The following is a 13,743-nucleotide window of genomic DNA, read 5'->3' on the forward strand; positions in this document are numbered from 1 at the left end:
ACTGGGATTATTCAGTCAATTCTTTATTGGGAACGTGAGTATTTATTTTTTCAACGGCCCTTTATCCTCCGATTGCACTAGATCGATGTATCATGAAATGCCTTTGGTAATAGAATAGAATAGATTCTGCGGTCCTTTTAAACTATTACATTTGTGAAAGGGCCTTTAGCTCGGTGTTTTTGTGGTTTTATCGAATGTGACTTAATGATGATAAACACTTTGTTAATTTTCCCTTCACAGTCCATTTGTATTAATGGGTAAATTCCCTCTTCTTTTCAGTTATACTAAAGGTACTCAGTAAAGTTTTTACCTTTCATATTTATTATGCTCGCTAGCCTTGGATTATTGTAATCCAGTTTACGTGAATTCATGCCTTTTGTTGGAGATCATAGTGTCAATACTTTTCCTAAATTACCAACAAAAAATGATGACATTTTGTTATGTTGGATAGCTTGGGAGTTTTACACCATCTATGCCCGACAGAACAGTTAACTGATCCCTACCTTCCAGCTACCTGTTTGATACATTCAATCAATCATTCAATCAGGGGTTTGTAAAGCATGCTACTCATCCGTGAGGGTTGCAAGGCGCTGGGGTGGGGGGAGATAGGTGGCTCCGGATCAGTCGAAGAGCCAGGACTTGAGGTCCTTCCTGAACGTGTGCAGGGTAGGTGAGCGTCTGATGTTCACAGAGAGCTTGTTCCAGGTCTTATCTGTGATGTAGGAGAAGGCTCTCCCTCCGGTTCTGGTTCTGCAAATATGGGGGACTTCTGCCAGAGCGAGGTCGGCGGAGCGGAGGTTCCTATTGGGTACATGGAAGGATACTCTCTTGTTGAGGTATTTGGGACCGATGTTGTTGAAGGACTTGTAGGCGTGGGTGAGGAGTTTGAACGTGACCCTCTTCTCGACGGGGAGCCAGTGGAGGCCTCGCAGGTGTTGGGTCATGTGCTCATGACGAGATGTCCCGAGGACGAGTCTGGCGGCGTTCTGGATGGTTTGGAGTTTGTGAAGAAGAGTTCTGTTGATTCCTGGCTTAGAGGGCGTTGCCGTAGTCAAGTCTGCTGGTTATGAGTGCGTGGGTGATGGTCCTTTTGCAGTCGAGGGAGATCCATCTGAAGGTCTTACAGAGGATGCGCAGGCAGTTAAAACTAGTGGAGACGACGGCGTTGATCTAGCAGTTCATGGAGAGGGAGGAGTCGAGGATGATGCCAAGGTTCCGAGTGTGGTCTGTCGGGGTGGGTGGGTTCCCGAGGGCGGACAGCCACCAGGTGTTGTCCCAGGCAGAGGTGCAGGGTCCCAGGACGAGGACCTTGGTCTTCTCTGAGTTGAGCTTCAAGCAGCTGTCTTTCATCCAGGCTGCCACGTTCTTCATCCCTTCCTGGAAGCAGAGTCTGGTGTCATCGGGATTCTTTGTGAGTGAGAGGATGAGCTGGGTGTCGTCGGCGTAGGATACGATGCTGAGCTCATACTGTCTGACGATGGCGGCGAGGGGGGCCATGTAGATGTTGAAGAGAATAGGGCTAAGCGATGATCCTTGGGGAACTCCGCAGTTGATGTTGGTGGGTTCGGAGAGGAAGGGAGGAAGTCTGATCCTTTGGGTTCTCCCGGAGAGGAAGGATTGGATCCAGTCGAGGGCGGCTCGTTGTATTGATGTTAGAGTGCGATGTGAGATGGTGTCGAAAGCTGCAGAGAGGTCTAGAAGGATGAGGGCCGCGGTGTGTCCCTGGTCTAGTAGCATGGTCAGTGGCGGCGAGGAGGGCGGTCTCGGTGCTGTAGTTGCTGCGGAAACCAGACTGGGAGGTGTCTAGGATGGAGTTCTCGGCGTTCACGAGTCTCTCAGTGACTTTGGTTGGGAAGGGAAGGAGGGAGATGGGCCGGTAGTTTTTCAGGTCCGTAGGGTTGGCTGTTGGTTTCTTGAGGAGGGGTTTCACCGCCGCCCGTTTCCAGTTGTCTGGGCAGATGCCGGATTTGAGGGATGGGTTGACCGTCCGTCCTAGTTTGGGTGCGATGGCAGCGGCGGCCCTGTGGAAGATGTGCGGTGGACAGGGGCCTGTTGGGGCTCCTGAGTGAGTTTTCTTTATGGTTGCGGTGATGAGTTTGACGGTCACGGGATACATTGAAATCTACTTTTTTTTTTAGCATGCACATATTCAACACAGAAAGCCATATAAACTAATGCATGCTCAGCATAGAATACAAACACTTCCTATGTTGAGTAAGTTAGGTATTGAATAGTCTTCCTCTTGAATCAAAAAGCTGCATTTCTATCAGCTGCTTGGTTCCCAACTCCAAAAATCAGACCGCATCACACTAGGAGTACTTGCCATCAAATGGATGCCCTCTGCTTTCAGAACAACATATTTCATACATGAAGCCCTGCGGATTAATACCCTTAAACACTTTCTGAAAATTCACTCTGTCTGGTGGCTTCAATGATCTGAAACATCTAAACAAACTCACAAATAAAATACTGCTCCTTAAAGACAGACATAACTCACTAGATCCTTTTCTAAAACTGTCCAGAAGTCTCTGCCTATCCAAATAAGAAATGCCCACCTTTCCTTAAAATTTTCTCTCACACACTATAGAAAGCCCTACTGCGCACATACTCACCATGCACTAGGTGCAGGAAGGAGGGGGCACGGTTTTTTCATATGGTATGGTCCTACCCAGTGATAGCCCGATACTGGGAGGAGCTGTTCCGCACCCTGTTACGAGCCCTGTAGCGCCCCATAGATATCTCCCCACGAGTGGTGCTACTAGGCTAGTTTGAAGAGGTACGGGAAACCAGAGGAGAGGCCGCTAGTAGGAATGGGCACCCTTATAGCTAAACGTGACACCACCCGAGGCTGGAGTGTGGCTGACCTGCCCTCAATATTAACATGGAGTAAAGAAATGGGCTGGTGCGCTAAACCTAAGGAATCAGTATATGCAGCCAGAGGTTGCCATCATACATAAGAAAATCTGTGGATGATGGTGGACATATCATGGACTAGAGTGATTGATGTACTTTCAAGAATTGCTTCACCTGTACTAACGTCATTACTGACCAAATGTATTGATGGGTTTTTCTTATTTAACCGCTTATTTAAAAATAATTTTTAACATTTGATTATAAAAAAACAAATTCTCATACAAATTCCAGAACTCTTAAAGCTATCTATCTCTGCCTTGCCCATTTATACACAATGATACACTTGGCAATTCTCCAGCACTGATACACCTACAAACTCCCACACAATGTTTCTCCTCGAATTTTAGGCCACCAACTCAGTGCTTCACTTTTTTCTCATCTTATATAACCGGTCTTCCATCCATAATTTTACTTGAAATTCTGGTACAAATGTAATTGTTTTGTGTATGTTCTGCTATCCATCTACACTATTACTGTATAACACCACTACAAAAGCTGCATGGTGACATATATATATCTATGATCCATTCAATACTGCCTTAAAACCTCTGCATCTTATTCGTGCTTCACAAAACTTAAATTATAACGTATAATTGTAGAGGTTAATTTCAAACTCAAGCCTTGGATCAACATCAATCCGGCTTTCGGACAAGGCATAGCACTGAATCGGCCCTCACTCATGTTATGGATGACATTCTAAAGATTCTCGATCAAAACGATTCCTGCCTCCTTCCTGATCCTCCTTGACCTTTCCTCTGCTTTTGACACGGTCAATCATGACAATCTCTTAGCTATCCTACAAAACAGGATGGGCTTTGGTGATCAGGTGCTACAGTGGTTCTCGTCCTTCCTCCATCACAGATCGCAAAGAGTCAAGGCAAATCACTCTCTCTCCCAGCCCTCTCCTGTTCTCATGGGGGTCCACCAAGGCTCTGCCTTATCTCCTATCCTCTTCAACCTTTTCTTGGAACCATTAGCTAACGCACTCAACTCCATGGATATTCATTTCCACATGTATGCCGACGACACGCAACTCTACTTGAAAATCTCATCCCCGGAAAACCTCATATCACTCAACTCCATCCTAACGTATACTCAAAACTGGTTCACTGAGAACCATCTCCTGCTCAACACCTCAAAAACGGAATTCTTGCTGTCTCCCCTCAGAATCACACCCCTAATCTCGACCTTTGGCTGAGCCACCTCACTGCTTTCAACTGCACTCCGCTCATCGTAAACTCAGCCAAATCGCTAGGAGTCACCATGGACAAGAACCTGAATATGAAAACTCATATCAGCAACACTTGTAAAGGAGCAAACCACTTGATAAGGACACTCAGAAACATCAAACCTTTCCTTCCACTTAAGGATTTCAAGCAGTTGGTTCAAGCGCTTGTCCTACCGAGGCTAGATTATGGCAGTGCAACCCTCTGTGGCCTGCCCAAATACACCTTGGCTCCGCTAAGGGCCTCATTGAACGCTGCTGCTAGACTGGTTACAGGCACCAAACGCAATGAGCGCATATCGCCAGTACTAAAAACTCTAAATTGGCTCCCCTATGAAGCACGAATCCAGCTAAAAATTGCCACGATGACGCACAAAGCTATCCACTTCAAGACGCCCAGGTATCTGGCGCAAAAACTTGAACTATCTTGTGGTGTAAGAGCCTCTAGAAGCGCTACTACCTTACTTTTGAAACCTCCTATCCTGAACAAAAAGAGAACCTCTAACAGAGCCTTCTCCGGCGCGGCTCCAAAGATTTGAAACTCTCTTCCTCTAGAAATACGCAGAATTACCACAACAACGGTGTTCAAACTGGAAGTCAAAAGATTCCTGATGAATAAACTCCTCCAGTAATTGGGCTAACCCCCTGGCCCGTTGACATTGTTCTTACTTCCTTTGTTTCTACATTTACTACTATATTTTTTTTTTATTTTTTTTTGACATACTGTGTACACTGTCTTCTGTTTAACATAACTTATATGTGAACTTTTATGCACTTTACGATTCATTTGTGTTTTCATCTTGTGGTTGTTACTTTATTAGCCTCCAGATCGAGTTTGATTGTAAAGCGCTCTGATATCCCTTGGGATCTTGTTCGCGCTATATAAAACTTTATAAATAAATAAATAAATAAATAAGCCTCTCATCATCTTTTAAACCCATGGGGACTAAGGACTCCCAAACAATGATGTAATTGAGGGTCTTTATGACACTTTTCTTTTTAATGTAAAGGTTTATCTACAATTTAGAAAGAAATCTGTAAGGAAAACTGCGATATAGTACCAAATAAAAAACAATTCCCCGATCTTCACGTAATGGATAAATTGACTGTTTCAAAAACCTCTCCTGTAGGCAGATAGTTGTAAATTAACTGATTTATTTTATTTATGGCTTTGTGAGTTAAATAAGCTGCATCGAATTGGAAGTCCTTGGGTGGGTCCTGTCCTATAATATTATGTGCAAAAGGATGACTTTTACTAGGATAGGTATTATAAATGATAGCTCCAACTTCACATCTTCTAACAATGCAGATTTTTCATGATGGTCTCTAGCAAATTTATAGTAACTTCCTTGAATTTTTTAAATTTATTATTTGTAACATAAAATTTAGGACAGTCGATTTATCTTGAGTATCTTCTGAAATACCATATTATGTTTCAAACTCTTATTGTATACTGTTATTATACTTTCTAAAACATGTCTGGTAAATGGCTTTCCATTTTTAAGAAAAATAAGTTCGCCCTTGTACCTCTGCAAGACTCAAACTAACTTGCCAAGCCCTTCTCTGAAGATATCAAAAGGCTCACTTTTGCGGTGACCTCAGACCAATCAACTCAAGTGAAATTATTTTTTCAGTTCATCAAGACAAGGAGATGTCCTGGCACAGAAGTCACCAACAATACAAATAAAAGGGCACAATGAAAAATAATTTTGGCAAGACAATAAGTGTGTTTAGCAATAAAATTAGAACATTTAAATTTTACCATATTGCTTTTTTTGTTTTATGATTGTAATTCCTGTGGGTCAGTAGTATTTGGAAAACATTTTTAACAAAATATTCATGTAACGTCCTTCTACTGCCTATTTTCTCAAGAATTTCCAGTTTCTCCTAAAACGGCATTCTTATTAACTTTCTCATTATTGTCAAACTTTAAAGGACTTTGCCACCCCACTTTGCAGCTGGTTTCAGCTATCTGAAAACTGAATTTAAAAAAAGAAATCATAATTGTAGCTAGGTTTAATCTATCCATGTTGTATGCATACACGCATACTAATAAACCATTGGATATGAGAGTCAGTTCTGAAGGAGTGTTCATGAAATAATCCAATACAGTTCTACCACAGAGCATAGAAGCATTATCCCAGCAGTGCTGACACAGTGCAGTAACAAATACAATTAGGCACATCAGAAAAATAAAAATGCCTATCACCACTGGCCACAAGACATAATGCCACCCGATACATCATACAGCAGGATTCAAGGTAAAATTCTCTGGCAATGACATGTTCCTTCAGCCTCACATTGCCTGCACAGTTTCATCACATGCGCTCAGCACGTGGTGGGAAGTTTCTCTTCACTACTTGTTGCTGCTGGTGTGTCCACGTATACTGCATCAGAGATGGTTGTCTATCTAATGTCTGCTGTCTGAAAATATAAAATCAAGACTGCCCTTACCATTCTTCCAGGGGTGTCATTTCATGTCTTGAGCATACATATAGATGTTTGGAACTGAGAAGGATCACAAGATATTTGGTTTGTTCCTTTTTAGGTCTCGGGACCATCCGGTCGGCAGACCGGAAGTCCGGAGATTTAATGTCATTGAGAAGAGGGGCTTGCACCCGCCCCTCTTCGCTCCTGTTCTCCATTGGCTGGCCTCTTAAATGCTGGCCAGCCACTGGAGAAGAGGTCCAGTCACTCCGTTGAAGCCCCGTCTTTTTCGGATCGGGGGGCGTGTTTTTTGCGAGAAGTCTCAGGGAGGAGACAACAGCAAAACACGCCCCCAGATCCGAAAATGAGGCTCCCTTTCTCCGAGGCATTTTCGCTGTGCCTCGGAGAAAGGCGGTGGTGTTCCTGGCGTCCTCTCCCCCTGCTGTTGGCTCGGCGTGTCAATTTGCATGTTCTGCGCTATCTAAAAAGCGGCATCGGACTGCTCGGCGTGGATGTGCCTGGAGGGATTCGGTTTGGTGTGTAAATCATCTTGACGGTCAGTTCTGCGACAGCTCTTGGAATGTGTCGCTCACACCCCCTCTCGTTAGTTTACCTCCTCGACCTCACTGCGGGACTATTCACTGCTGGGGCACAGTTCATTCGTTTCAAAGGAGATCGAGAGACCCCAAAAGTTCAGGAAAAGGGCTGCGCCCCCATGTCTCTGTCAAGCTATCATTTGGCGAGCAAGGATTCACACCATCTGTGGCATGTCCCTCACTCCTGGGTAGAGTGATGTTAACGGTTAATAAAGCCCTCAGCCGGGAAATAATCCTAGAATAGTCCGACAAGGCAGGGCCTGGAGTGCTTGCCTAAAATACCAGCTCGGACACTTATAATACAGATTACTATCGGAGGCAGCAGAGGGCCGGGTGCTTCATTCATCGGAGCACCAGTCTGCCAATGGCCCACGGGCGTGCAAGCGAACACGTCATATGTACGCACAGGCAGGCATTTTTATTCTATTTACTGAAAATATGGCGAAGGTCAAAAAAAGACTTTCCCTCAAACATTGGAGCTAGAATAGTAAACCGCCCTGTCCTCGAACATCTGAGGGTAATTCTGTGGGTATACTCAGCATAACCACTGTGTCATGGGCCCTACTCACCGCAAAGCAGGAAAGGGGACCCTTTACTGCTGCTTGAATTACAAAATACAGCCGTAACCAGGGTTCAGTAGGCCCTCAGGCCTCTGTGCCCCGGTGCCACCGCACCTGCTGCACAAATGAAAGCTACGCCGAGTTTCAGGGGAGGGATACAAAAGGAGGCTCCTGCAGGAGGCATCGACAGACAGTATTTAGAACTTCGGAACACCTCGTTGAAACATTGATTGTAGTGCAGGCCTGGAGGGCCGAGTCACACTACGGATTTATATACAGAGCGAGGACGTCGCTTGTGAGCCCTTTGTGAATAATATTCATTTTCCCTGTTACAGATGCTTGGCAGCACCCGGACTGCCCTGTCAAAACGTAATACATGTTTGCCCTGTCCATAGAACACTACTGTCCGTATTTAATGAAAACGGGGCTTCTAAGGTGCCTGTGTCACCCATCCTTAGACATTCCGGCCCGGTGCGCGCGCCACGCCCTGAGCGGCGGTGCGCGACCTGTGACACAGAGGCCCTTCCGCCTGCATCCGCTCCAGTGCCGCATGGCGTCTGTACATCACCTGTTTATTGCCGCTCAGCTCTATTTTCCATTGTTTCTACCAATTGCCAGTGGGGTAAAGAAACTTGAGGGGCCCCCCCTGCAAAGCACATGGAGCCCCCCCACCCAGCGGCCTGGCCCACCACCTACCACTTTGCCCCACTGCCCAAAATTCTGGTATATTTTGATTTTAAACCTCCAACATTTAATGAAATGCCTCTATATTGTCTTGCTCAAAGTATTAATGAGAAAGTGGGAAACACTCTGTGGCTCTGTGTGTGGGTGCAAATGCAATAGGTCTCGCATTGGAGAGTGATTAAGCTATTGACATTGTAAATAACAATGCTGTTTCTTTAAATGTTTTAAAAACAAAAACATACAAGAATGTCATGAGCAATGCCAACAGCTCTAACTTTAACAATGCCGAGACCATTGCATTGTAAATGCTTGTTCATTGTTTTCATCACCCTTTGCTATTAGTTTTTGTCCGATTTTTGCATCTGGGTTTCTTGTAGAATTGGCCTTTTGGAAGACTTATGGTGGGCTCATTCAGGGTGGTTTTAGGGCTGATTATCAACCGTAGTCTTGATCCTCAACTACCGTCAAGATGCATCAACTTTCAATGAAGTTTTATGCCATTATCACTTTTTCCTTCGTATTGACTCTTTAAAGAGACACTGAACATCGTTCACATGTGTATTTCAGTGCAGACTGGCATGGTGCCAATTGGGAATATTTGCCATTTTATCGGGTCATCGAGAAAAAAAGACTAGAGACCTTCTTCGAGTCCAGTCCTTGACATCAGATCAGTTGCTGTGTAGGAGGAATATTGCCCATCACTCACCGCTAATGTATTAGTGATATTCCATCATACTCCCTGGGCCAGGAAACTACTGGTGTCTATATCTGGGTGCTGCTTGAATACTAATAGGTAATATCAGGGTAATCCTTACCTGTGTCAATGGGCAAATAAATTATGCCAACAGGTTATTCATTCATATTCATACTGGTGCTCGATTATGTGAGTTGTAGTTATCTAGTATGTTCAGTGGAACTGTTTAATTAGGACACGTGATGCTTTACAATTATGTTTGTGCAACAGCTCAATTATGTCAGAGGTGGTGGTCAATTAAGCCACTATTAATGCTCAGTCATAGAATGGAGAAATTAAACAAAATACAAGATGGCATCAGCACCTGAATGACTCTGACCAGGTGAGAAATGCGATAGAGACCTAGATGGACCAGTGAACTTTAAAACTAAAACGCATTAGAGAGGTTCTCCAACACAACACGAAGCTGGAAAATTAATTACCTCACAACCAGGAAGCACTAACAGAGGATAAAGAAGAAAGGACAAGGAAACATGAACTTTTCCCACTCTGATGGGCACTGGCAAAAACAAAGCGATAATGAAAGGCAAAGAAAAAATAAACAGCTGAAAATACAGCCAAGAACGTGACATACAAGCACAGGAAACCTAGTAAATCAAAGTATGGGTGGGGGCACCTGATTTTTTGGAGAAGCAAATCCCCAAATATTACAGTTACAGAACTGTTAAGTTGATGGGACTACTACCTCTTTTGCGGCACGTTCAGAGACAAAAAAAATTGATGTCAACAGAAAAGATACTAGGATGTGGACTTTGCTTTGATGATCACAGTGGAAAACAGATATGAGTGTGAGAAAACATTTAACCTATCAGAAAGAAAGTGGGAAAAATGTAAAGGAATTTACAAAGAGGTAAATGGAGGAACAAACAAACAATAGGAGGAAAGAGAAAAGCTCCCGCAGACAACATAGATACCTACTGGCAAGTAACACCTGGCAATTACCTCTGCTGAGAGCAGAGGGAAACTGCTGAGATTCTCATGGATCCATGAATATGCTCTTCTCCTCACTGTCTCCCTATTCATCTTTGATTCCTGGGCACGAGGAACCATGAGACGTTCAACCTTACAACCTCTCAGTTAAGGATCAAGAAACAGAACACACAAGTATTCTGTCAGAGCGGAGACAGATTGTTAAACTAAATTATCTGCCCCCACTCTCATTACTAATTGCTAACCAAGAGATAGTTGCGGACATCTAACCAGAGCTCACAAAAGTTTGTGGGACCCAACTCACCATCTCAGACTACCTACTACCCGCCAATTAGTTAGCTCTAGTGTCCATCTCCTACTATGGTGCACTGTCTCTTTAAGGGACAGCTTTTCAGATCCTGCAAAAGATTTATCAGGACTTTTCACTGCTGCAGTAAGAGGTCACTAGATGTCAGGAGGACATCAACAAGTGTGGGTGTCTTTGAGGACAAAGGCACTACCTAGGCCAGACGGGACATGGGAGAGAGAGTGGACAAAACTCTGCAAATGTGCCTGACTGATGAGTTAGACAAAGAATATTTAGGTTCTGCATACACAATATTTAGCAGTGGAGTTCCAAGAAGCATGCACAATTGCACTAATTTCTGGTAAGTTTCATAGCTCATGAATTCCCGCCTAACAATTTAGGCCTTGGATCGAAAAGGTGGGCAGCCCTTTCTGCTGGTCAATGCAGCCTTCTTCTATGTGGAGTTGCACTGATTCATTCCCAGAAAGTTATCAATTTCACTGTACTGGTGTATACTCTCAGCTGAACTGTGAGTGATTAGTCCTTCAAAATCAGCATTTGAGTTGGTTTTACTTTTTTGATCTCCTGTTCTCATCACCAAGGTCCACCTGTGTAATCTTGAGTACCTTTCCAATACCGTGCCAATCACTTCGGCAGTGGTGGTCTCTTTCAACTTAGTACAGAAAGTATTGACTTAGCAGCTACCAAGCACGACTACAAAGAAGAGGGACAGGAAGGCAGGCACCTTTAAAGCATGTGTCTAATTTGTGACATAGTAAAATGGTCTTAAGACAGATGGTATTGAAGATGCAGAGACTGAGGCCTGGCCAAAGACATTGGTCACACAATATTAATCTTAGCCATGATCTTAGCCTGTTCTCAAAGTGGTGGGTTGGCTACTGAAACCCTCATTGTAAAGGGTCAGTAATATCACTTCAATACCAAATGTTCAAGGATACTTTAAATGTTGAGTCGTGATCAGCATTACAACCGCCACAACAAAATCAGATGTCAGGTAAAACACACACACTCATCATGCATGTAACGGGTTGAGAACTAGAAATGGGCCCTAGACACAATTGGCGAAATCAAAATCCCCACCTGAAATCAAATATACCCTCATTTAGAGAGTGTCACTCGCTATGGAAACATTTTCACCATCCCAAAATGTCAAATGCTTACCACAGTCTTCAATGGGTCAAATGCTCTGCAGACCTGGCTCACTCTCCAAAAACGGTTACCCTTAAATACTCAAAGGGCTCATGTTCCACGAGTACCTTACTTTATCCTCCTCGATTACTCAATATAGGTACAGCGGTTTAAATTATTCAAACACGTTAGGCATATTTCTTCACCGTGTACCACGAAGACGAGATCATAATCTGCAGCAGACCATAAGATCTATCGGCACGAAAACTTTTAAAAAGTCTGTCATTCGAAGAAAAAAACAGACGTGCAACCGAGGTCAGAGCTGCCGAAACAAAATAAGGTGACGACGGCGTCGCCGTGGGAGCCAAAAGGATTCTGGGATTCCTGTCACGTCACCGGCGTCTGTTTACAAATGTCGACAGGATGATATCTAACTTTTACAGGACGATTCCTAATCAAGCCACGGGGTGGCAGGAACGTGCAAAGCACGTGTAACTACGAAAGAGCACAAGGAGTAAAACATGTATTGAGTTCGTTAACTCAATTATCCTAATTTTATCCAGCTTCAAAGAAGAAATATGGAATTGGCTTCTCCTGGATGCGAACTAGAAATCAGCTGCTTATACGCAGATTTTAGCACTACTGTTAGTGGCAGAAGGTGCATCACCCAGCTGGCCTATTTTTACCAAGACAAGTCTGCTGAGTCGTATAAAATATTTTATTTTATTTTTGCAATTTTATATAGCACGGATATGGCCCAAGGGCATCAGAGCGCTGTACAACACACCGGATACAGGGTTACAGCGGGTTAATGTAATAGTAGTTAAACCGCGGTGGACGTGCACAGGAGTTACCACAAGAGACCGTTACAACAATTGGGCAGAGGACATATACAGGTAAACGAAGGCAGTTCAGGGTGCAGTGGATTAAGTACTTAAGTCGAGTGTAATATATTTGTGGTGAGTTAGCGTGCCAGCCTTTGACGCTGGCGCACGCGCTGGCAATATCCGTCCCGCACTCGCGCCGGAAGGCGGAGCGCGCAGTTTAAACCGCGGTGGACGTGCACAGGAGTTACCACAAGAGACCGTTACAACAATTGGGCAGAGGACATATACAGGTAAACGAAGGCAGTTCAGGGTGCAGTGGATTAAGTACTTAAGTCGAGTGTAATATATTTGTGGTGAGTTAGCGTGCCAGCCTTTGACGCTGGCGCACGCGCTGGCAATATCCGTCCCGCACTCGCGCCGGAAGGCGGAGCGCGCAGTTTAAAAGAAACGGGGCGTGACCACGCTGGGCAGTCCACGGCCAACTCGAGTAGAGTGTGGGAGTCCCATTATTCAAGCTGCACGTATGCCTAGCACACACGGCCCCGCGAGGCCCCCCCGGCTCCACATGCAACACTGGCGACGAGGAGTGAAACGACCCATGCTCCTAGGCACCCTGCTGAGGGTTGCTGCAGCAGGTCCCCAACAGTGTGCAGTCCACGCTGAGGACCACCATCAAGCAGGCCGGACCCTCTGGTGACACCATGAGGTAGTAGACCTCTCACAGGAGTGCCTGACAAGGGGGCAGCACGACACGCCCACGCAAACGGTGGGGAATTGCGCACGACGCACAAGGGAGGCACCTAGGCATTTCCCACGTGGCAGAGGTCACCCACGCTCCTCAAGGCTGCGCCGACAGTAGCTGCCCGCGCAGGACCATTGCGGTGCCACTCTCTCTAGCCCACACGCCGGATCCATTCCTTTGGGCACTACTCCCTCGCTCTGACACACAGACACCCCATTAGCCAGCATTATGGGAGACCAAGAAGAGGAGGCGCAACCACCAGTGAGGGCTGCCACACAACATCCTCCCTCAGGAATTCAACCTCCTTTTAGCGAATCGGCAGATCCCTCCACGGCCTCGCCGAGATGGCAGGTCAGGCTCGGCCGCCTGGAGAATTACTTCATCGTCACCAGGGAGACGGACAGTGCCGTCAAACGCTCACTACTTCTACACTACGCAGGGGAGGAAATTATCTGCCCTTAAAACACCTCCCGCCACCGGACCTCCAGAGGACTATGCAGCAGCGGTAGCTGCGTTGAACGCACATTTTGACCCACAACTAAATCCTGATTTCGAACATTTCAAGTTAAGGCAAGCGAGACAAAGGGAAGGAGAATCAGTGGACTCTTTTCACGCAAGGCTGAGGGAGCTTGCGAGTACCCACCTCGTAG

The 13,743-nt window shown here is 45.2% G+C and overlaps 1 protein-coding gene across 2 annotated transcripts in view; it reads right to left on the minus strand.

Moving 5' to 3' along the window:
• Window positions 1-11,899, minus strand: part of ZNF219 (zinc finger protein 219) — a 294,632-nt gene extending 282,733 nt beyond the window's left edge. For both annotated transcript variants that reach the window (XM_085600723.1, XM_085600693.1), the window contains exon 1: window positions 11,558-11,899. The gene's annotated coding sequence lies outside the window, so the exon portion shown is untranslated. The remainder of the gene's footprint in view (window positions 1-11,557) is intronic.
• Between the last annotated feature and the right edge of the window lie 1,844 nt (window positions 11,900-13,743).

Source organism: Triturus cristatus, chromosome 1_2 (assembly GCF_964204655.1).
Source record: "Triturus cristatus chromosome 1_2, aTriCri1.1, whole genome shotgun sequence".
NCBI classification, from domain to species: Eukaryota; Metazoa; Chordata; class Amphibia; order Caudata; family Salamandridae; genus Triturus; species Triturus cristatus.